General features: G+C 34.8%; 1 long non-coding RNA gene across 4 annotated transcripts in view; it reads right to left on the bottom strand.

Annotated features, from left to right (window-relative positions):
• Positions 1-22,949, bottom strand: part of LOC145293206 (uncharacterized) — a 1,032,236-nt gene that overhangs the window by 98,804 nt on the left and 910,483 nt on the right. The window lies entirely within an intron of this gene.

Raw genomic sequence — 22,949 nt, 5'->3', positions numbered from 1 at the left:
TTCACAAAATAAAATTTACTCTAGGATAGCGATACAAAATAGTTTTAAAACTAACAAAAACAATAGAAAATAAACAAATAAATAAATTAAATAAACATGAATATACACAAACGATCGCACATATATGTATGCATATATATATATATATATATATGTATATATATGTGCATATATGTACGTACACATATATATATTTGTATATAAACTAACAATAGAAAAAACAAAACAAAAAAAGACACTAACCTAGTTTTAAAACAGATCTTTTGTCCGATAAAACGCATGCCCATTGGCTGATAGGAAGGGGCCCGGTGGATACTAGAAAGCTGATTGGCTAACTAAATCCTCAATAGAAGAGGACCATATAAAAACGATAAACAACCATAGAATTCGCGCATAAGCCCGAGGAATCCTAGAGTGGATGAAACGCGGAATATTCAGTGTAGCTTAATCGCCATATATATTTTATAAATTACTAACTAACTCTACCTACGTAGTGAGCACTTTTGAAGTAAATACTTAAAGTTTACGCATAAATCTATACTTTCGTATATTAATTTTATATGAGTAAATGAAGTAGTTATATATATATATATATATATATATATATATATATATATATATATATATATATATATGGTTTTTCCTTGTGTGTGCGAAAAATTTCTACCAGGCTCCTCTCTTTTTATTTGATCTACAGAGTTGAACATTTGATCCATAGGGTATTTGGGCCTGTAGCACATTTTAGATTTAGTTGTTGCTAAGAGGTCACAATTGAAAACACAATAGTTGGCTTTGGTAGCGTAATAAAACATTACTTCTATTGTTACTTTCAAGCATGCTTAAAGTTAAGCGTTCATAGGTCAAAGTTGCTTAATTTTATATTATATTATATCTGTTTTCTCGGTAGCTCAAATGGTAATAACGATGGAAAAATGGATACCGATTAAGACTGGAACGTTAAATGTTGTGGTTTCGATTCTATCGGATGATACCCAAGTCATATCTTTATAACCTTTGAAATCATTACTATACATTTGATAATAAGCAATAGAGAATTGGCTCTATAATAATAAATAAGGAATCTGCATGAATTAAAATATAATATGCAAGTGTATTTTATGACCGGGCAACGCTGGGCAGTCTACTAGTATATATATATATATATATATATATATATACAGGGTGACCCCCCCCCCAAAAAAAACAAAACAAAAGCTAAATGGAGGCCATCTAGAACATATGCTGTAGAACGGAGAAAAAAAGGCCAAAGACCCTAGTGTTTTGATGTGATGTTTTGAATATAATAAACTAGTTATGACCAAAGTTTCATTTCATTCGGGCAAAACACTAAGAAACGGGGCCTAATTAGAGTTGGGGCCCGTTTTTTTAGTCACCCTTTGTATATATATATATATGTATATATATATATATATATATATATATATATATATTTGAGAGAGAGATTCATCGATTAACACGTACTTTGTCTAGACATGCAAGTGCTTCAGCTTTAGATTGAAACCCGCTCTCTTTTTCGTAACTTTGATCTTTTATCCATTGCGCCATATACATGCATCATATTTTTACACGATCAGTCCACGCATGCGCATGCGAATCAATTTACGCATTAACCTATGTTAAAATAGAATTTGGAAGGAGGAAAAAAAAAGAGAAGATAAAAAAACAAAAAAAAAACAAACGAACAACAAAAAAAAGAACGTATAAGCGAATAAATGCTTTTTTTTTTCATTGCCTTATGCGGCCTTTCAATGCGAAAGAATCTGCTATATCTGGTGAGCACAACCCAGTTCTTGGATTCTTCCGCCTCTCAATGGAAATTATTGTTCGGCAGATGTGATTCCGTGATAAAAAGAAACTGTTCAAGATGGCATTATGTCAAACCGGGAAGAGATACGTTGTTGTTGTTGTTGTATATGCATTATAACGTTGAACATATGTCATTCTAACCTAATATCACATTTTCTCTCGCGTTTTCTCTTGATTTATAGACACACACACACACACACACACACACACACACACACACACACACACACACACACACACACACACTATAATCTAATTGATAAAACTCACTATGTCTGTCTGTCTGTCTGTCTCCATATTTTCAAACTCTATCTCTTCCGAAACTAAATGTCTCAGAGCGGCGCTAGGGGCCTCAAATGATTGAATCTTTTATGGTTCGTTCTTTTATGGGTCATTAGCCGGTCAAATTAGTTTTTAAGAGGTCAGGAAGGGATCAATATTGAAAAAAAAATCGTTATACATCTTGTACATTCATCTCAGTTTATTTTTAATCAGTTCAAATGCGTGTCACGTTGGTAGAGTGGTAACGTCACCAGCTTTGACTGCTACAGTTTTGCTTTCGGTTTCGATTCTAGCTGATGGCACCTAAATACTTTTTTCTTTTTACTTTTGAAATCACGACTCAATAATAATATATACGAAATCTGGACACATTAAAATATAATATTTAAGCGTATTTTACGATCGGGCAAAGCCGAGCGTCCCACCCCCGTAAATATTTTTTTTCTTTTATACCTACAGACACTAGTATTTTATGCTTACACAATCACTAGCATTGGGTGACAATTACTGCCAGTCGGGTGATTCGAAACTAGCCACGAAGCTACCTTTAACTTCATTTTCTAAACTTCTACCACCAAACAATTGCCACCAGAATGAAGGGCGTTAAGAATTAATAAACGGTCAATTTGGGCACGGATATTAGACAATCCATAGTGTTCGAACGAAAGGAAGTCGTGAACAACGTATAAACGCTAGTTGACTGCCTATTAGTTTGCACTTCCCAGGAAGAGTCCATATACCAGCAGGCGCCCGGCGTTGATACAAATAATTAAGAAGTAAAAAACATATGACTTCTGTTCCATCAACTAGAATCGAAACCAAAAAATGTAACTCTCCAGCTTTATTCTCTCCCGTCTGATCTAAATCCATAAAAATAACATTCGTAAAGGTATAAATGCATATTTGCGCATGAGTAGAAATAACAAGTTTAGTCGACTTACACCTGCAAAGTTCCAATTATTTTCACATTTGACCTCTTATCAGTTATTTTTACCAGGTAAAAGTCAAATTAAACTTGTTCTACACGCCCAAAATTCCCCATATATCAAGTTTAAAGTCTATAGACCAAAAGTTGATAGTCGTTTGGTTGAGCCCGTTCCTTACACAAAGAGACAAAGTCACACACACACACACACACACACACACACACACACACACACACACACACACACATATATATATGGTTGTTAAGATGGATGAAATCCGACGATATGAAAAATAGCGTTCAGGTCCTTCCACCTCCGATCTATTTTTCATATATATATATATATATATATATATATATATATATATATATATATGTGTGTGTGTGTGTGTGTGTGTGTGTGTGCGTGTGCGTGTATATATATATATGTATATATATATATTTTTAATATAAAGATGAATGTCTGTATGTGTGTGTGTGTGTGTATGGTCACGAATAGGCTCCTATATGTTGACTATTTTAAAAAAACTGATTACATATAATGATAGTAGATGTATCGAGACACAGGAATGGGTATGTTTGATCTGGCATACCGGTGGTGCATTAAAATTGTGGGGTCTGCGTTCGCGCCTGGTCCACAAAGAATGGAAATAAAAAATTTTTAAATTAAAAACAAATGTTTACTAGTATTTTTGATATAGATGTATATAAGAATACTCTTTGATAAGTATGTTTTTCCTTAAATAGGGATGGTATAATAAAATTGTGGTGTCTGCGTTTGCGCCTGGTCTCCATAAAATGGAAATAGGCACAAACTTTAATAAAGACTTTTCAGATCTATCTGCGTAAGCATACTTTATAATTATGTTTCAGTTTGAAGAAATATGGTATGATAAAATTATGGGGTGTTCGTTCGCGCCTGATCTCCATAGAATGGAAATATGTCACAAAGTTTAACAAAGTTTTTTAATATAGATTCACAGAATATTGTTATAAGTGTTTCAGTGTAAGCAGGTATGGGATAATAAATTATGGGATTTATTTATTTTATTTTTACTTTCATCATATTTTGCTTTGGTTTTGATACCCCCAAATTCAACCCAAATTTACAATCCTTCCTTTTCATAACCTATCATACTTTCATAAATAAGAGTCCATTTTCTGTAGGCTGTTTTTGAACCCAGTCAACGACGGGTACTTTCGCTAGTATATATATATATATATATATATATATATATATATATATATATATATATATATATATATATATATGTTTCCGCGTCTTGCTAGTATATATATATATATATATATATATATATATATATATGATTCTATTTTTTATTACCGTTTTATCTGTTTTAATATTACTGTTTTAATAAAAACATATTTGCTCTGCAATAGTATTGAGCACTCTCTTCAAGTTTTTACTAATTACCAGTTTTACCATATATATATATATATTTTTTTATATATAGATGTGTGTATATATATATATACATATATATATACACATATATATATAACTACTTCATTTACTCACATAAAATTAATATACGAAAGTATAAAGTTATGCGTAAACTTTAAGTATTTACTTCAAAAGTGCTCAATACGCCGATTCAGGAGAGGTGTGGGTGATGATTGCGCAACCCTTGCCTCACAATTACACGCGCTACTGCCCCTAAGGGGTATTCTTTGTCTTTCGAGACTGAATGGGAGCATGGAATTGAATACCTGATTGGTGCCGCGGGAGGAAGCCTCAAATGCGTCCCTGCAATGACTTAACCCGCAGTACATTGTAGTCTACACTGCATTGTAGAGAACCTACGTTGCACTGTAGAGAACCTACTGTTGATTTTATAAATTATATATATATATATATATATATATATATATATATATATATATAATTGCTTGAATTAAAGTTTCAAACGAAAAACGTCAAGTATCATGGTGCAATTCTGCTTTAAACAGAAACATTTATTTCGAACACGCCCCTGTCCTATCAAAGAAACTTACTTTTATATGTGGAGCCTTTTGCCTTGTGTCGTGATAAAACTTTTGAAATGCACTTGTGATGTTGAGTGTCGTAAGGTATTAACTTTGGTCAAAATCGTCTGTTCCTTCTTTCATCGGATTATTTTTTATTATTGATTATCGATACTTATCGAGAATATTTCGATGCAAAATCCACTCAAGAACTCTGCCAGACACGTAAAGTAGATTTGTATGAAATTTCATAGAAATTAACTCAGCCGTTTTCGAGTCCATAGAGAACGAACTCACAGACACACAAAGTATATAATACTAGAGATATATATTGATGATAAGTTTCATATTGAAGCCATTGTTGTGCTAAAAAATTGCCAATATATCTTTTATTATCTTTTTTATTACCTTTTTTTTTGTACCTGTTGTCCTCAAACTATTCTTCTGTTTACCGAAGGACATAATGTCTTCCAAGATTAATAACTTTAAAGTGATCTTTAAATAGAAACGAAAATGCTATTCCATTTTAGATTTACCAGTTTTTTTTTCTTTGCTTCGTTTAATGTTCACTTACATGTGTTTATATCTAAATTGAACACAGGCCGTTTCTTAATGGCTTTTAAATGAAACTAGCACGACTACCCGGCGTAGCCCGGAACCAAAGTCGAACATATTTCTATTAAAACTATTAAAACGTATTTCTAATAAAGCTTCTATCTCTACTTCTAAGGTAGACTTTTTTTCTCTATCTTTCTATACAGTGCCTAGAGTTCACAAATGGTCACTTATCTGATGCTAGCCAGGCTCAACTTTGTATTGATCACTTTATTCAGGGTAAGTCACGGGAAACCTGCTCTTAAATGGAACACATACATTAAATCCGTTGCCAAGGCCGCTGGAAAAATGGTGGGATCCTTCTACGATCCAGTAGATATCTCACTGCTGATGCAATTCTCTATCTATATAAGAGCCAGGTACGTCCAAGAATGGAGTACTGTTGCCACATTTGGGCAGGAGCTGCTAGAAAAGACTTATCCTGCCTTGATAGAGTTCAAAATAGACTTCGTAGCCTCGTAGGGATGTCCTTTTCTCTTCCCTGCAACCTCTTTCTCACAGAAGAGATGTTGCGAGTTTGTCTCCGCTTTATCATTATTTCCATGGCTGAGCTCCAATCTATAGTCCCCCCTCACCAAACTTTCACAAGAAACACCCGTCTAGCCGAAAACACTATCACTAATTTCCCCCCCCTCTTTAGCTGTGCCTAAACCTAAACGTAGATTCCATAAGCAAAGCTTATATCTTAGAACTGCACGCCTGTGGAATTGTCTTCCGTTTTCCTGCTTTCCAGCTGACTACAATATGGTTGTCTTCAAGTCTAACATAAACAAGTTTTTGATGAGCCGTTCCATATAAGTTAAAAAATTTACCGAATTTCCATTACTAACGATTTCTATATTGTCCAATTTCTACTGTACTCTCTTTAACCCTTTTCTTTTCCTCGAGTGGCCTCTTGGCCTTGATAAGTGGTGATGCCTATGTAAAAAATTCAAAACCAGTAACTAACTAAAACAAAATTTAACGTAAAAGATAAACAAATAACAACAAACGAAACGACATCTTAAGCAGTTTTAAAGAGTACCTTCCTCACTTCCTATCCCTTACTGAAGGAGAACAAGGAGCGTTCTAAAAACATCCGTTTCCTATGACTCACCCGTTACTATTTACCATATAAGATACTGTATTATTCCTATTTTGGCTCGCGAGCAACACCATACACTCTTACTGGTATACAACATAATGTAAAAATTATAAAGAAAGTCTTTCACCCGTGAAACGCTGCATTTAAACACACATGCCCTTTCTAGGATATTGAATACTCTTTGAATACCATGTACTAATTACTAGATATGATACTGCCTTATTTTATTTATTTGCTTTCCCACCAAAGCAAATTAGGCACAAGGCCGTTTTTTTTAATGTGGGAGGGGGGAACCAGCTCCCCTAAAAGTAGGGTAAAAAAGGGGCACTCTGGTTGTGGCTAAAAATAATAATTGTCCCAGTATAGAGACAATTGTCCCAGTATATTGACTGGTACAAATTATCTTAAGTGCAGCATCTGCAGAACAGATGGTATTTATTTGCTCCCCCACCGAACAAATTAGGCACAAGGCCGATCTTTAATGTGAGGAGTTAAGGGGAAATGGGGACCAACTCCCCGGGGAGTAAGGGAGCTGGATAGTGACAATTGGTATGAAGGGTTGCCCCTACATTGACCAAGGTCTTATATGTGGAGTCGCCCCCACATATGGTCTTTGCTTGCAGTATCTGCCGGAACAGATACTACACTTTAATCCCAGCCCGAACTGCCTTATTACTATTATGAATACTGCGTAAAATTGAGTAGAATTTCTAGTGTTAACTAGTATAACAAAGCATAGTAAGATGTTTTTCCCAGGTAACGTGGCATTTACACATATTTGCTCTATCAAAGATATTGAGCACTTTATATTAACCAAAATATTCCACTTATCTGTGTTATTATTCTTATTGATCCTGAGCGACGTCATGTATTTTGTCTGTTATATAACACAATAACAAAAGATTTAAAAATTATTTTTTCCCTGGTAACGCTGAGTTTAAACTCATCTGGATTTTTAATATAAAACGTTAAAAGTAAACGAATACTTTATTCCCAGTAATTGATTGAGCATGCCAAGTTTAAAACTTTAAAGAGACAATTAACAAAACAGATTTATCGTTCTATTACTAGAAAATGGCAGGAAAATAATGAGCGCACAACCGAATTGTTTTGGTTTTACCAATGAGACTGTTTTATTTGAATAAGCGTTTTTGCTGTTAAATGAACTTTATCATTTCAAGATATTAATTTTAAGAATTTGTAAAAAATTAAGTTATCGAAAAAAAAAAAAGAGTGAAAAGCCTGTGAACATGATTGCTTCATCTAGCGCATTGAGCACTTTTTTTTTATATACAACTTACCAGACACGATACTACTATGACTTCTTAAGCAACGCCGAGTATTTCTCTTGTATGAAATATAGTAATGCTGTTTTTCCCGAGAAACACGGACTTTAATTGCTTGCTTACTCTAGTAAGGAATCCATCGTGGTGCACCGAGAGAAAGCTTTACATACCTTCCTACAGTGACTTAGTCCGCAATACATTGTAGTCGACATTGCACTGTAGAGAACCGGCTGTTGATTTTATGAAATTATTTTTATAGCTTAAATTAAAATTTAAAATGCAGAAGTCCAGTATCATTATTTAATTGTGTTCTAAACAGAAACGTTCATTTCGAGCGCGCTTCTGTCTTATCAAAGAACCTACTATTCATTTTATACGCCGGGCCCTTCTGCTTGTGTGGTGATGAAACTCCTCAAATGCGCTTGTGATGTCAGGTTGAATAAAGGCGTTAACTTTGCTAAAGATCGGATTGTTCCTTCTTTTAATCAGATAATGTAGATTATCGATTTTCGATATTATCGAAGATATTTCGATACAAAACCTATCTAAGGACACTACCTAACACATAAAGAACATCTTGTGTGAAATTAAAAAAAAACATCGACCCAGCCGTTTTGAGTCCATAAGGGAACAAACTCTTACAGACAGACAGACAGACAGACAGACAGACAAAGTTCCTTTTATATATAAATCGAGAAAGAGATTAAAAAAGAATAATTCAAATACAATAGGAGACAAAGTGAAGTGTGATAGACGTGGCGTCCATTTCCTTTTGTTTTTTTCTTACAGGAAATTACTTTTTTAATTTCAATAAATGCTTAGATTTTGATCTACAAACATCGTCTCGATACACATTCTTGGCCTTTTGGTCAAGATCAAAGTGTAATATCTGTCCTTCAGATGCTGCACTTCCATTTCTTGTTCTCTTTCGGTGGAGGAACAGTCCTTCACGACTGAGACAATTTTTTATTTTTGTACCTTTTCTCCACGTTAAAAAACGACCCTGGTGTCTAACTCTGTCCCGTGGGGAGGCATAGTAAATAGGTACAAACATCGTCTCGATGTAAGCCCCATCTTAATAATTTCTTTCTCGTAAATTAACCGTGATTTCAAAAAGTTTGCTTCAAATAAAACATTACCGAAAGAAAAGTAAATTCTTAACGGAAATGCCAGTCAAGTATAGTTGACGATTTTTTTTTTAACGGGAAATAAACAGAAATTTTAAGAAGTATATGTACATAAAAAAATGAAAGGCGCACAAGTTAATGTTCTTGGCAACACCGGGTGCGTACAGCTAGCGCGCACGCGCGCACACACACACACACACACACACACGCGCGCGCGCACACATATCTATCTATTACTCTCTCTCTCTCTCTCTCTCTCTATATATATATATATATATATATATATATATATGTATACATTTCTTCTCTATATAAACAAAATGAACTCATTTTTCCCGTGTGTGTTTGACCTTAATAGGATTAAAAATCACGACATTACATTCAATTGTAGTGTCCCCACACTTCAGCACAGGATCTGAAGTGTGCTATAGGCATACTACCCTTACAGTTCCTTGATATTCGTACATTTCTATATTTTTCCGGTGACAGTTCACTGCCTCAATCGGTTAGAATCAATGGAAGTTGTAAAATCTTTTCTCTCTATTCGATTCATACTCCGCCCGCGACCACTTAACACCGCTGCGGATACGTCCACAGGGGAATATACGAGGAACACCGGTTTGAGTTCTTAGTTGCTTAAAAAATATGGATTGGCATTTTTCCGTCGGGTGAAACCAATGTACCAATGATCTGTCTCAACTAACAACTTTCTGTACACAATATATATATATATATATATATATATATATATATATATATATATATATATATATATATAGTTTTATCATTTTAAATTATGTTTTTCCATTAAAGAAAAAAACCAAAAAATTAGATTTAAATAAACATATTTGCATTTTACACGGTAACTTTTGGGATTTTTTTTTCTTCCTTTTTTTCTTTGGTGTTCTTTCACGTTCGTATTGTTTTTTAATCCTTTCAATTTTACGAGTCATATATTAGCTAAACCAGGGCGGGGGGGGGCATCTATAAATATAAAAGCTAAAATGTGTGTGTGTGTGTGTTGGTGTGTGTGTGGGTGTTCCTTCACCCTAAACTCGGCCTCCTCCTGCTACTACGACAATGACGTCATGTTTGATCTAGAAAAAGTTTCAACCACCTGTAAGTGTTTTTAAAGTGTTAATTAATTCTGTGTCTCTTTGGCGTAGAGGTAATGTGTCAGGCATTTTTTCCGCCTTAGCGTCGATGCTTCGGATTCGAGCCTGTCTTCCTACCTAAATCTTTTTTCCTCTTTGATACCTTTTTTTTTTTCCTTTTTTTTTACATTTGTTAGCGGTTTTGCTTTGTTTTGGTTTTTCCAATTTTTTATAACATCGTATTTTTTTTATAATATTAAAACAAGTCCCCCCTCCAACATACACACCTCCAAAAACCCGGGCAACGCCGGGTACCCCCCCGCTAGTATATATATATATATATATATATATATATATATATATATATATATATATATATATATATATATAAAAGTGAGAATCTCTGTGTGTGAGGACACTTTCCAACCTATATACTCACCGAATTTTTGATCTACAGATTTGAAATTTGGTATATAGGGATCCGGACATGTGGAAAACTTTTTAATCCGTTTTCATTGAGAAAAAAACAAACAAACAAAAAACCTTGCTAATAAGTTATAATTGAAAACTTCGTACGTGAGGAGGAGGTCATTTGGATTATTATGTTTGTCACCTGTTTTACCAATGCCCGTGTGCGCCCGTGATATATGTTAAGCATAAAAAATGTTTGAAAACCCTTTGTAATGGTCTTGTCAAGGGGTGTAATGGTTCTCGTACTTGACTCATAGTTTGTAGGTTTTGGCTTCGATCTCAGCTCGAGTATTTTTTGTTTTACTTACAAGAACTGTTAAGAAAAAAAAAACGTACTTCTCGCATGTGCATGTCTCAGTTTCTTTCCGTTTTTTTTTTTACTTCATTTTTTTGGAAAGAAATTTAACGTTACGTTAACTTCCTATGGTGTTTCTGTTTATGATAAATAAGAATTCTGCATTAATTAAGATATATTTATGCGTATTTTACGACCGGGCAACGCCGGGTGGTCTGCTATTATTTTTATAAAAGTGAGAATGTGTATGTGTGAAGACACTTCTCAGCCTATATATTCAATGGATTTTTAATGTACATACTTGAAATTTGATATATAGGTTATTCAGACACGTGGCAAACTTTAATCGGTTTTCATCCGGAAGAAAAGGGCCTCTAAGGGGGGGGGGTAAAAATTGAAAAATTGGTACGTGGGAGTCGTCGGATTTTCCCGTTTGTTAACTGTTTCACGATTGCGCATGCGTGAATGGTTCACATTACAGATCCCCTATGTTAATTATAAGTCGAGTGTCACGCTGGCCGAATAGTATTCATAACTTAACATGTTATATCTCCTCTCTTTAGTTTTCATACATAAAGTAAATTTCACAGTGTATAAGGAATATTTGATACTGGAGATATTCATAATCGCACCCTATTTCCAAAAGAGGGGAGACACAACATATCAGAAATAGCTGGAATCAAGTCTCCCCTTGCTGTTATTTTAGATCATTTGACACCATAGCAGCAAGTTTTAGTCTCCCCTTCATTGAGGCCAGAGGTTTGGGGAATATACCGTACTTTGGGACAATTGCACCAACTAGCTAAAAGTGCTCTTGTGGCAACCACGCATATAAAAAGCACTTTTTTTTTTTAGTTGGCGCAATTACTCCCGGATTTGGTGCAATTACCCCAAAGTACGGTATATATATATATATATATATATATATATATATATATATATATATACTCATATTTGTGTGTCTATTTATATATTTCGTCTATCTATCTATCTATCTATCTATCTATCTATCTATCTATCTATATCAAAAGCAGAGACGCGACATTAAATTCACGGCAAAAGTTCATTGCGAATTGTGGTGACTATGTAGAAAAATAAATCCTGGAGCACTAAAAATCGCTCGTTTTAATGGTACTGCTCCTGTTTTCGTCACCCTTCAAATATTTGATGTTAAAAAAGTAGGAGGCTTTAATTTTTAACCGACTCTCGTTCGTTTTTCTTGGCAAGTCTTTGTCTTGTTATCCAAGATTGTTCTCATTGATCTATCTATCTATCTATCTATCTATCTATCGTTATGCATAATTATCATATCTCTCTACCTGTCGATCTATCCCTTTTCTTATCTATCTATCTATCTATCTATCTATCTATCTATCGTTATGCATAATTATCATATCTCTCCACCTGTCGATCTATCCCTTTTCTTATCTATCTATCTATCTATCTATCTATCTATCTATCTATCTATCTATCTATCTATCTATCTATCTATCTCCCTTTCTTTCAATAACTGCCCATTGTCTCAGTATTGCACATCGTCCATTTCAATTTATTAGTTTTCTCTTCAGCAACCATTCCAGTTGAAAACCGTAATAAATGGAATTGTTATTTGCCAGCGAATATCCACGGAATTTCTGGCGAATTAAACCGACTGATAAGAGGCTGGACAGCGTAGAGAGTTTCTTGGTTCTGATATTGGACGCCATTTTGAAAGCACCGGAAAATAAGATGAAAATGAGGGAATCAATAAAGATGCATGTTACGATGATGGGCCGAGTGTTGATCGCAGACAACCAAACGAAAATAAAATAAAAGGAGAAAAGAAACAGATAAATAAAATATACAAAAGAGGGGGGAGGGAGTATAGGTGATTGAAAATAAGGCAGAGAACGAGAAAATAAGGAATAATAAAATACATTATCCACACACACACACACACACACACACACACACACACACACACACACACACACACACACACACACACACACACACATACATACACACACACACATATATAGATAGATTGTTTTTGGAATATAGTCGCGCGAGATGGAACAATGGTAGAGGTTTAGGCTTCCTTCCATGGGGTCCCGATTTCAAACATCGCAAGATTCAGCCATTTTGATGAGTCATAGACGACGAAACACGTGTCTGTAGATAATTATATTTTAAAAACAATATATACGTCGCTCCTCATTTAGGGGGTACCAAATTGGTAAAAGGGAAAATTATTCACAACTCGCATTTAGGTAAAAATGCACTTACGTATAAATAATTGAATTCATTCAAAAAGTATCACGAAAAAATAAAAACAAAGAAACAACATCTATATATATATAATACGAAAATAGGTAGATATAAAATATCCATAACAAACAGAAAGCGGAAGGAAAACTCTGAAGAAAAAAATGTATGTACATTTTTTATCACATGGTTTTATCCTTAAAAGGAAAATGGATTCCATATTGTTTATTAAATAGTGTTTTTCTAAACGTCAGAAGAGAGGCCGTTCTTGTGAATATGTTCAAACGATATAAGGTCTGAAATTGTCCGAATGGTCGCGAAACATTTGTAACGAACAATGAAAATACACTACTTGTTGCTATCAATCCAACCTTTGTTGTCTTGATTTTGTAAAAACAATATATGATGGCTCGATTACAAAAACTTAATTTTGAAGCTTACAAATTAAGTCACATTATACTGACTTAAAATTTATTGGTATATGAGAAATTACCGAATTCTCAAGTACATGAACATAATAAAATTCGGAATATATATATATATATATATATATATATATATATATATATATATATATATATATACTAGCAGAGTGACCCGACATTGCCCGGGATTGAATGATGACTTTTGTTTCACAAAATTGCCATATTCATATTGTCATCGAAATCACTGATTTTTCATTTTCCAATCAAAAATGACCTATCGCGAAGCACATGAAGAAAACTTCACATGCCTCTCACAGTGAATTAGTTGATAATACATTGAAGCATACATTGCACTGTAGAAAACCTACTATTGATTTTATAAAAATATTTCTGCATAAAATGACTGGAATTAAAGATTTAAATAAAAAAAATTAAGTATAATGCTTAGATTGTATTCTAAACAGAAACATTCGTTTAAAACGCGCTCCTGTGATATCAAAGTACCTATTGTTTATTTTATATGCCTGGCCTTGCTGCTTGTGCGGTGATAATGACTTGAAATTGATTAAAATGAAAAAAAAGTATCATGGAGCTATTGTGCTTTAAACAGCGTCCATGTCATGTTAAAAGAATCTAATGTTGATTTTATATCTCGAGCCTTTCGGCTTGTGTGGTAATGTTGGTTGGTTGTTTTTGTTTTACGGCATATCAACACTTTTCGAGTTATTTAATGTCGAATCCAAAGATTTTTAAGAAAATTTTTTTAATAGAATATATTTGTTGTTTTCAAGTCGGTTTCTATTCAACCCATAGTTGGAACCCTAACAGGTACTACCACTCCGTGTCAGAGTGGACCTGGGAGCAATGGTAATTAAAAGGTAGCTCAACACTCCCCAAAGCCCACAAGCTGGGGCCTCACCACTGGATATAGTTTAAGGTCATATCCAGGACCCCCATTGAGGGACTTTTACCCTCTGCAGGGGGGGGGCAGTCGGTGTATTCTAATGCCCCACCGACAGGGCCTTGTGTGGTAATAAAACTTCTCAAATGCATTTATGATGTTAGGCTGTGTAAGGTGTAAACTTTGGTCAAAATTGCCTGTTCCTTCTTTCTATGATTATATCGATTATCGATTATTGATATTTATCGAATACATGCAGATACAAATCAATCTAAGAACATTATCAGGTACTTAAATTACTTTACAGCCGTTTCGAGTCCATACGGAACGAACTCACACACAGATCCTTATGTATATATATATATATATATATATATATGATGATGATTGCAACGTCTTGTCAGACGAGTGCCACTCCCTCAGACATTTAAAATCCATGAGCCCAAATGTCTGAGGGAGTATCTATACAAATAGGATGTTACAGAGTCTTAGCTTTGTACGACAGCTAAGTCTCTCTCTCGGTTCAAAATGTTGAGATCCAGCAACAAGCAAGAGCAAGATAGCCAGCAACAAATTAAACTGCAGACCAGCTTAATGCGGGTACTACTCTTCCGCTTTATGGTTTTTTAAATAAGAGATTTGCTTCTCCTAGAAAGGTTTCCTTCACCACGCCTTACAGGAGCCCTCTATACCCCAATACACATATACACACACACACACACACACACACACACACACACACACACACACACACACACACAAATATACACGGTGCTAGTTGGCCGTTGACCCAGAAAAAGAGTTCATTCGCCCTTTATATATATATCTATATATCAATGAAATCAAAAGGATGTCGTGTTTACCTGACATACGCAATGGTAAACTTCAAACTAGTATAAATAACAGTATTTATATATAGATAATTTAACCCCAACCGAATAAAAAAGTTCAAGACGCAATAGAAAATAGAACTTATTATAAGAGAAAGAAAATTAAAACTGTAAGTTGAACTTTACAATCAAAAGTTATTGTTCGACTGAATACTCCAAAAAACAATTTACAAACTTCAGAGTTTCAAAGAATGCTATTCTTGTTATTCTTCTCATCAGAGGACATAAAGAAACCAGCAAATTATATTTGAAGCAATGCCAGAATTTGCTAGTTATGGCATTAAGTGAAACCGCAATTTATTGTAGTTATAAATTGCAAAAAGAAGAAGTGAAAAAATGTTGCATATGTAAAGAAATATAAAAACAAGCCGGGCCTAAACGAAACGCTGTCATTTTTTCCGCTACCTTAGTGTTTTTTAAGAGCTATAAGTTATTTTTGTTATTCATTCATTCATTCATTCATATATATATATATATATATATATATATATATATATATATATATATATATATATATATATATATGAATATATATGAATAGATCCCCCTTATTTTTTATGGGACACATTTAATAAATAAACTCTGCCAGTCAGGAAATCCAGGTCTATGGTTAACTTCATAGACAAAACAACAAAGAAACAGTCGAAGTCTTGGATGGTGATTAAACGTATTCAACCGAGTTGAGGTCAAGGGACAACGCTGTGGAAACCTAAAATAAATTTCCTTGACACATGCCTGTTCGTAAAATAAACAAATAAAATTAATAGTATTTTTTACAGCACAGTCTAGACTAGAATGTTTTATGCGGAGAGGCATTTGAAGCTTCCTCGTGGTGCACCGTGGTGTATCCCCAACTAGAGAAGGCAATCAATCGATTTGATTGAAAAATGGCCGATTGTTAGTATATTGTGATAGCATTGTTAAGGGTTGCAAAGGAAAACAACGCCAACATAAAGTAACATGCATTGCAAAGTATGCAATAGTTGGGTTGTTCGTCGTAGCCGGCGAACGATCGTTGGGTTGGTCCACCGGATATCGACTGGGTATTTATTTGTTTCCCTACGAAACAAGATGTGAACCAAGGTCGTTTTTAATGTGAGGGAAAACCAACTCCCCCCAAAAGGGACAATCTGGCAGTTTGCAAAAATAAAATTGCCTTAGTATAGAAGGGTTTCCCCCTCCATTGACCGAGGACAATTAATTTGGGTGCAGCATATGTGCAGACACCACACAATTCAGTGACGAGCCCAGTACAAGTACCGGATATCGACTGGTTATTTATTTGTTCCCCACGAAACAAGATGTGACACAGGGTCTGTTTAATGTGGGAGATAACCAGCTCCCGTCAAAAGGGACATTCTGCAAAAATAAAATTGTTTTAGTATAGAAGGGTTTGCCGCTCGATTGACTAAAGACAATTAATTTGAGTGCAGTATCTGAGCAGACACCACACTTCAGACACCAGTCCAGTACGAGTACCGGAGATCGGCTGACACCTTACAGAATACCTTCCGGTATTTATTGAAATCGGAATAGTCTATTCGTAGGTAACGCCGCCAATTTCGGATAAAGCAACAAGAATTAATTGTAGTTTATATTTTATAAGGTAGAACTTACTTTTAGACTATCTTTTTTCATAAGGAACTAGCAGGGAGACCCGACATTGTTAAGAATTAAATGAGAATCAGTTAATGTTTCACGTTTCCATACTTTTAACATCGAAATCGGGGAAATCGACCATTTTTTTATGAAACAAATTGATTGCCTACTCTAGTAAGGGACCCACCACAGTGTACTGAGAGGAAGCTTCACATGCCTCTCCGCAATGATTTAAACCACCATACATTGTAATCCACATAGCATTGCAGAAAATCTATTGTTGATTTTATAAAATTATATGTAAATAATGGCTTCACTTAAAGTCTAAGATGCAAAAGTCAAGTATCATGATTCGATTGTGTTCTAAACAGAAATATTCATTTCGGACGGGTCCCTGTCTTATAAAAGAATCAACTGTTCATTTTATGAATTTTTTTTAACATAGCCATTTGAATTAGAGTTACACCTACAAAAGTTAAGTATCATGATTCAGTTGCGCTCTAAAAAGAAGCATTCAGTTTGAACGAGCCCTTGTCTCAGAAAAGGATCTAAAGTTGATTTTAGAGGCCAGACCTTTCTGCTTGTGCGGTGATAAAATTTTTCAAATAAACTTGTGATGTTAGGTTGTATCAAATGGTTAACTTTTGTCAAAATCGGACTTCCTCCTTATATCGGATTTTTTCGATTATCGATTATCGGTACTTATAAGACGCATTCTGATACAAAACTGATATCAGAACACTAACAGACACATCAAGTACTTTCACGCGAAATAAAAAAAAAACACCTAGCCGTTTCCGAGACCATAGGAAACTCTCACTCTCACTAACACTAACGTACTCGCCAACACGTACGCACACCCAGAGACAAAGTCCTTTTTATGTAATAGTAGATAGATAGATAGATAGATAGATAGATAGGTAGGTAGGTAGGTAGGTAGGTAGATAATTTACCTGTCTCCCACCTCTTTTGGAGAAACCTTTATCCGCAATAACACGTGTAAATCGTCTGCAATTGTCTTATGTTTTTATGCATCACGTTTTTTTTACCATGAATAACAGAAGATCAAACCACAGGACGAGCAACGATACAAATCTACGGCCATACGTGCGGGAAAGCGACGATGGAAAGGATGAGACAAAGACTGTTTAATCGTGTTGTGGTTCTTGATCGTTTACCGACAATATCTATCTATCTATCTATCTATCTATCTATCTATCTATCTAGCTAGCTAGCTAGCTAGCTAGATATATGAAAACAAGCTCCTTCAGTCTTGACAGACTATGGATACCCACGTAGGGGTGCATACGCGTGAAATTTTTGTGGCAGGAGGTGCGCAATCTCTAACCACACCTCTCCTGAATCGACATTGTCAAATACCAATGGCGAGTGAAGTAGATGTACAGGACGACTGAAAACAAATGCCGAGATAAGCGCAGAGCACATACAGCGCCTAGAATTCCCAAACAGTCACCCGTCTGGTACTAACCAGGCTCAATATTGCTTAACTTTGGTGATCTGACGAAAATCGGTGTGTCAATATGATTATGCTATATATATATATATATATATATATATATATATATATATATATATTTGTGTGTGTGTGTATTATGCTCAATTCATGCAAGATCGTTCAAAAGCAGTCCGAACCATTATACCGTATATATATATATATATATATATATATATATATATATATATATATATATATATATATATATATATATATATATATATATATATACACACACGAGGGGCGTGCAATAAGTAATGCCTCTGACCCACTTCCAGCTGTCTGATCTAGCTGAAATTTTGCATGTGCAATGCTTAATATCTCTACGGGTTATATGGCAAATTACAGCTCTCAACTAATTGTGGTTTCTGTTTTACAGGTGTTTGAACTGAGTCAAGTGTGAAATGTAGCCTGTTGAATGTCGAGCCGTGATCCGGTTTTTGTATTTGAAAGGACGCACATCGCAGGAGACATTTGATGAAATGAAAGAAACTTATGGTGATAATCATATGACCTTGTAAAACGCTGGTATCGTAAATTCAAACATGGCCGTTAGTTTGTGGAAACAGCTCACAAACCTGGTCGCCCCTCTTCTGCCATTGATGAGGCATCTGACCGCCATTTTGGAAGATTGGTGCATTACATTTCGCTAAATAGCCCAAGATGTCAAGAATAGTACAGGGTCTGTGGAAACTATCATTCATGACCATTTGCATATGCATAAGGTGACTGCCAGATGGATTCCCAGGTTGCTCACACCATTCCAGAAGCGAGAATACGTTGAGTGCTCGAGGATGAATTTGGAGATGTGCCAAGAAGATGCGTCAAAGTTTTTCAAAAGACTTATTACACAAGATGAAACCTGGATCCATCACTATGATCCAGAGACCAAAGCCCAGTCAATGCAGTGGAAGCACTTGGACTCACTACCTCCAAAGAAGGCAAGGTCATGCTCACAGTCTTCTGGGACCAGGACAGAATAGTGATGACAGATTCCCTGGCAAAGGGTTCCACAATTACAGGAGCCTATTATGCTTCACTTTTGAGGAAATTAAGAGAAGCTAGCAAAATCAAGAGGCGGGGCAAGATCAGCAAAGGTACCCTCCTCCTGCAGGACAACGCTCCGGTCCACAAGTCGCATGTCGTCAGATCAGAAGTACGGACGTGTGGTTATGAAATCCTCCCCATCCTCCCTACTCTCCTGACATTGCACCCTCTGACTTTCACCTCTTCCCAGCCATGAAGTTGTTTTTGAAAGGAAAGCGTTTCTCAGATCATACAGCCTTGATTTCTGAAGTCACGTCGTGGTTAGAGGACCAATCTGGGGTGTTTTACAAAAACGGTCTCCAGAGCTGCATCAAACTATAGGAGAAATGCATAACTCTGGGTGGTTCCTATGTAGAGAAAGACTAATAACTGTGCCAATTTTCTTTGCTCTACTGCTATGGGAAGTGGGTCAGGGGAATTTGATTTGATTGATAATTATGTTTCAGTTTGAAGAAATATGGTATAATAAAATTATGGAGTGTTCGTTCGCGCCTGACCCCCATAGAATGGAAATATGTCACAAAGTTTAACAAGGTTTTTTAATATAGATCCACAGAATATTGTGATAAGTGTTTCAGTGTGAACAGTTATGGTATAATAAATTATGGGGTTAATCTATTTTATTTTTACTTTCATCATATTTTGCTTTTGTTTTGATACCCCCAAATTCGAAGCTATCTCTTTACAACACTTCCTTTTCATAACCTACCATACTTTCATAAATCAGAGTCCATTTTCTGTAGGCTGTTTTTGAACCCAGTCAACGACGGGTACTTTTGCTAGTATATATATATATATATATATATATATATATATATATATATATATATATATATATGCCAAAACTGCTAATTAGTAAAAACCCGAAGAGAGTGCTCAATACTATTGAAGAGCGAATATGTGTTTTATTTTTTTTTTTTTAATCGTTTTATATGTTTGGTTACATATGTTTCGGATGGTCCAACATCCGAAACATATGTAACCAAACAAATCAAACGGTGATAAAAAATAAAACACACACACACACACACACACACACACACACACACACACACACACACACACACACACACACACACATATATATATAAAAGAAACTTTGTGTGTGTCTGTGATCTCGTTCCCTATGGACTTGAAATTGCTGGGCCGATTAATATGAAATTTCACACGAAGGTATTTCATGAGTCTGGCAGTGTTCTTAGATTTTGTATCGGAATGTCTACGATACTTATCAATAATCGAATTAATCAGATGAAGGAAGGAACACGCGAGTTTGACCAAAGTTAACACTTTATACAGCCAAATATCATAAGTGCATTTGAGATGTATTATTACCACCCGAGCCGAAAAGTCCAATAGTAGGATCTTGAAGGTTTCTGCTTACATTTTAAACTTTAATTCAAGCCATTATATATAAAAATAATTTTATAAAATCAACAGGAGGTTCGATATACAATGTATAATACAATGTTTTATACAAGATACCACGTGAAGCTTCCTCGCGGTGCAACACAGTGGGTCCCCAACTAAATCAATCGATTTTATAAAAAATGAAAGATTTCACCGATTTCGATGACAATAAAAATATGGGAGTGTAAAACATTTGTATATCATCACTCAATCCTTAGGAACGTCGAGACTCCTTGCTAGTATATATATATATACACACATATATATAATATATATATATATATAATATATATATATATATAGCCGCACTGATGAGCTGTGAAACAGCGAAACAGTACTATATGTGGATGACATATATATAATATATGTATATATATGTATATTAAATATACGAGGTACCTTAAACAAGTTTCCAGATTTTTTTGTACAGGCATTTAAAATTGTAGGCTCTAGAAAATTCAATATATTATTGCTATACATCTTATGAGATGACTGGTCCATTTTTATGACTTCAGGTTGTTCAAATGAACAGCTTCATCAGGAATCGGAATACGCCCTACTAAATCCTTATTATCACAGCTAGTGAATGTCATAACTGCAATCTGGACGTGAGGACACTTTACAAGAATCATATGCAATAACATTCTGTTTTAAACTTGGAAAACGTGCCGCAGAAAGTATGGAATGCGTCAGACTGCTTTTGTATGAACCGAACATCAGTTTTGAGTGACATAAGAGATTAAAAAAAGACAGGAAAGATAGAGGGCGGGGGAGTAGTAAACAAGTCTTAACACCAGAGTTAATTGGCTTAATAAAGAATTTCATAGATAAGGATCGTCATGTGTCTATAGAGACAATAAGTGCAAAGTTTGATGTCAGTGTATGAACTGTACACACCATTATTTGCGAGATACTGAAGATAAGGGAGATTTGCGCGAAGTTTGTCCCAAGGGTGATCAGAGAAGATAAAAAAAGAAAGATGTCATGGCAGCAAAGAGATCTCGCAGTTCTTGATGCTCAGATGAAACTTATGAAGAATTCTTGGTAAAATTATTTAGATAAAAAATAGATGACTTAAGTGCCATAAATTATAATAGAAACCGAAACCAAAACCAAAACCAAAACTTATGAAAATTATTTATTACAAGAAATGGAATTCCATAACAATTAAACGACAGTCACTCGGATGTAAGCGTGACACACAAAATAAATAACACACACGCTAACCTATTAATATATAGATATATAATATATACATACATACAAAATATTATATCACAGCAACATTGTGTGTGTGATAGAGTTCGTTCCCTATGGACTTCGAACTGCCGCGGCAGAATTTTATGAAATTTCACACCAATGTAATTTATAAATCTGGCAGTGTTCTTAGGTAGGTTTTGCATAGAAATGTCTTCGATAAGTATTGATAATCGATAATCGAAAAAATCCTAAGAAAGAAACAGCCTATTTTGGAAAAAGTTTACATCTTACACAGCCTAACATGACAAGTGCATTTAAGAAGTTCTATTACCACACAGGCAGAATGACCCGGCATATAAAATCAGCAGTAGTTTTTTGATATGACAGGAGCGCGTTCAAAATGAATGTTTCCATTTAGAGCACAAATGATCAACGATACTGTACTTTTGCATTTTTAACTCAAATTTAAGGCGTATTATATATATACATATATATATATATATATATATATATATATATATATATATATATATATATATATATAAAAGATAATTTAAAAAATCAACAGTAGGTTCTCTACAGTGCAACGTTGACTACAATGTATTATGGATTAATCACTGCGTGAGACAAGCTTTCTTTCGGTGCACCGCGATCGGTTCCTAACCAGAGCAGGCAATCGATTGCTTTGATCGAAAAATGGGCGATTTCACCGATTTCTATGA

The sequence above is a fragment of the Euprymna scolopes genome, chromosome 14 (genome assembly GCF_053919585.1).
Source record: "Euprymna scolopes isolate OS-2025 chromosome 14, ASM5391958v1, whole genome shotgun sequence".
NCBI classification, from domain to species: domain Eukaryota; kingdom Metazoa; phylum Mollusca; class Cephalopoda; order Sepiida; family Sepiolidae; genus Euprymna; species Euprymna scolopes.
This window is presented reverse-complemented; position numbering and strand designations above follow the sequence as displayed.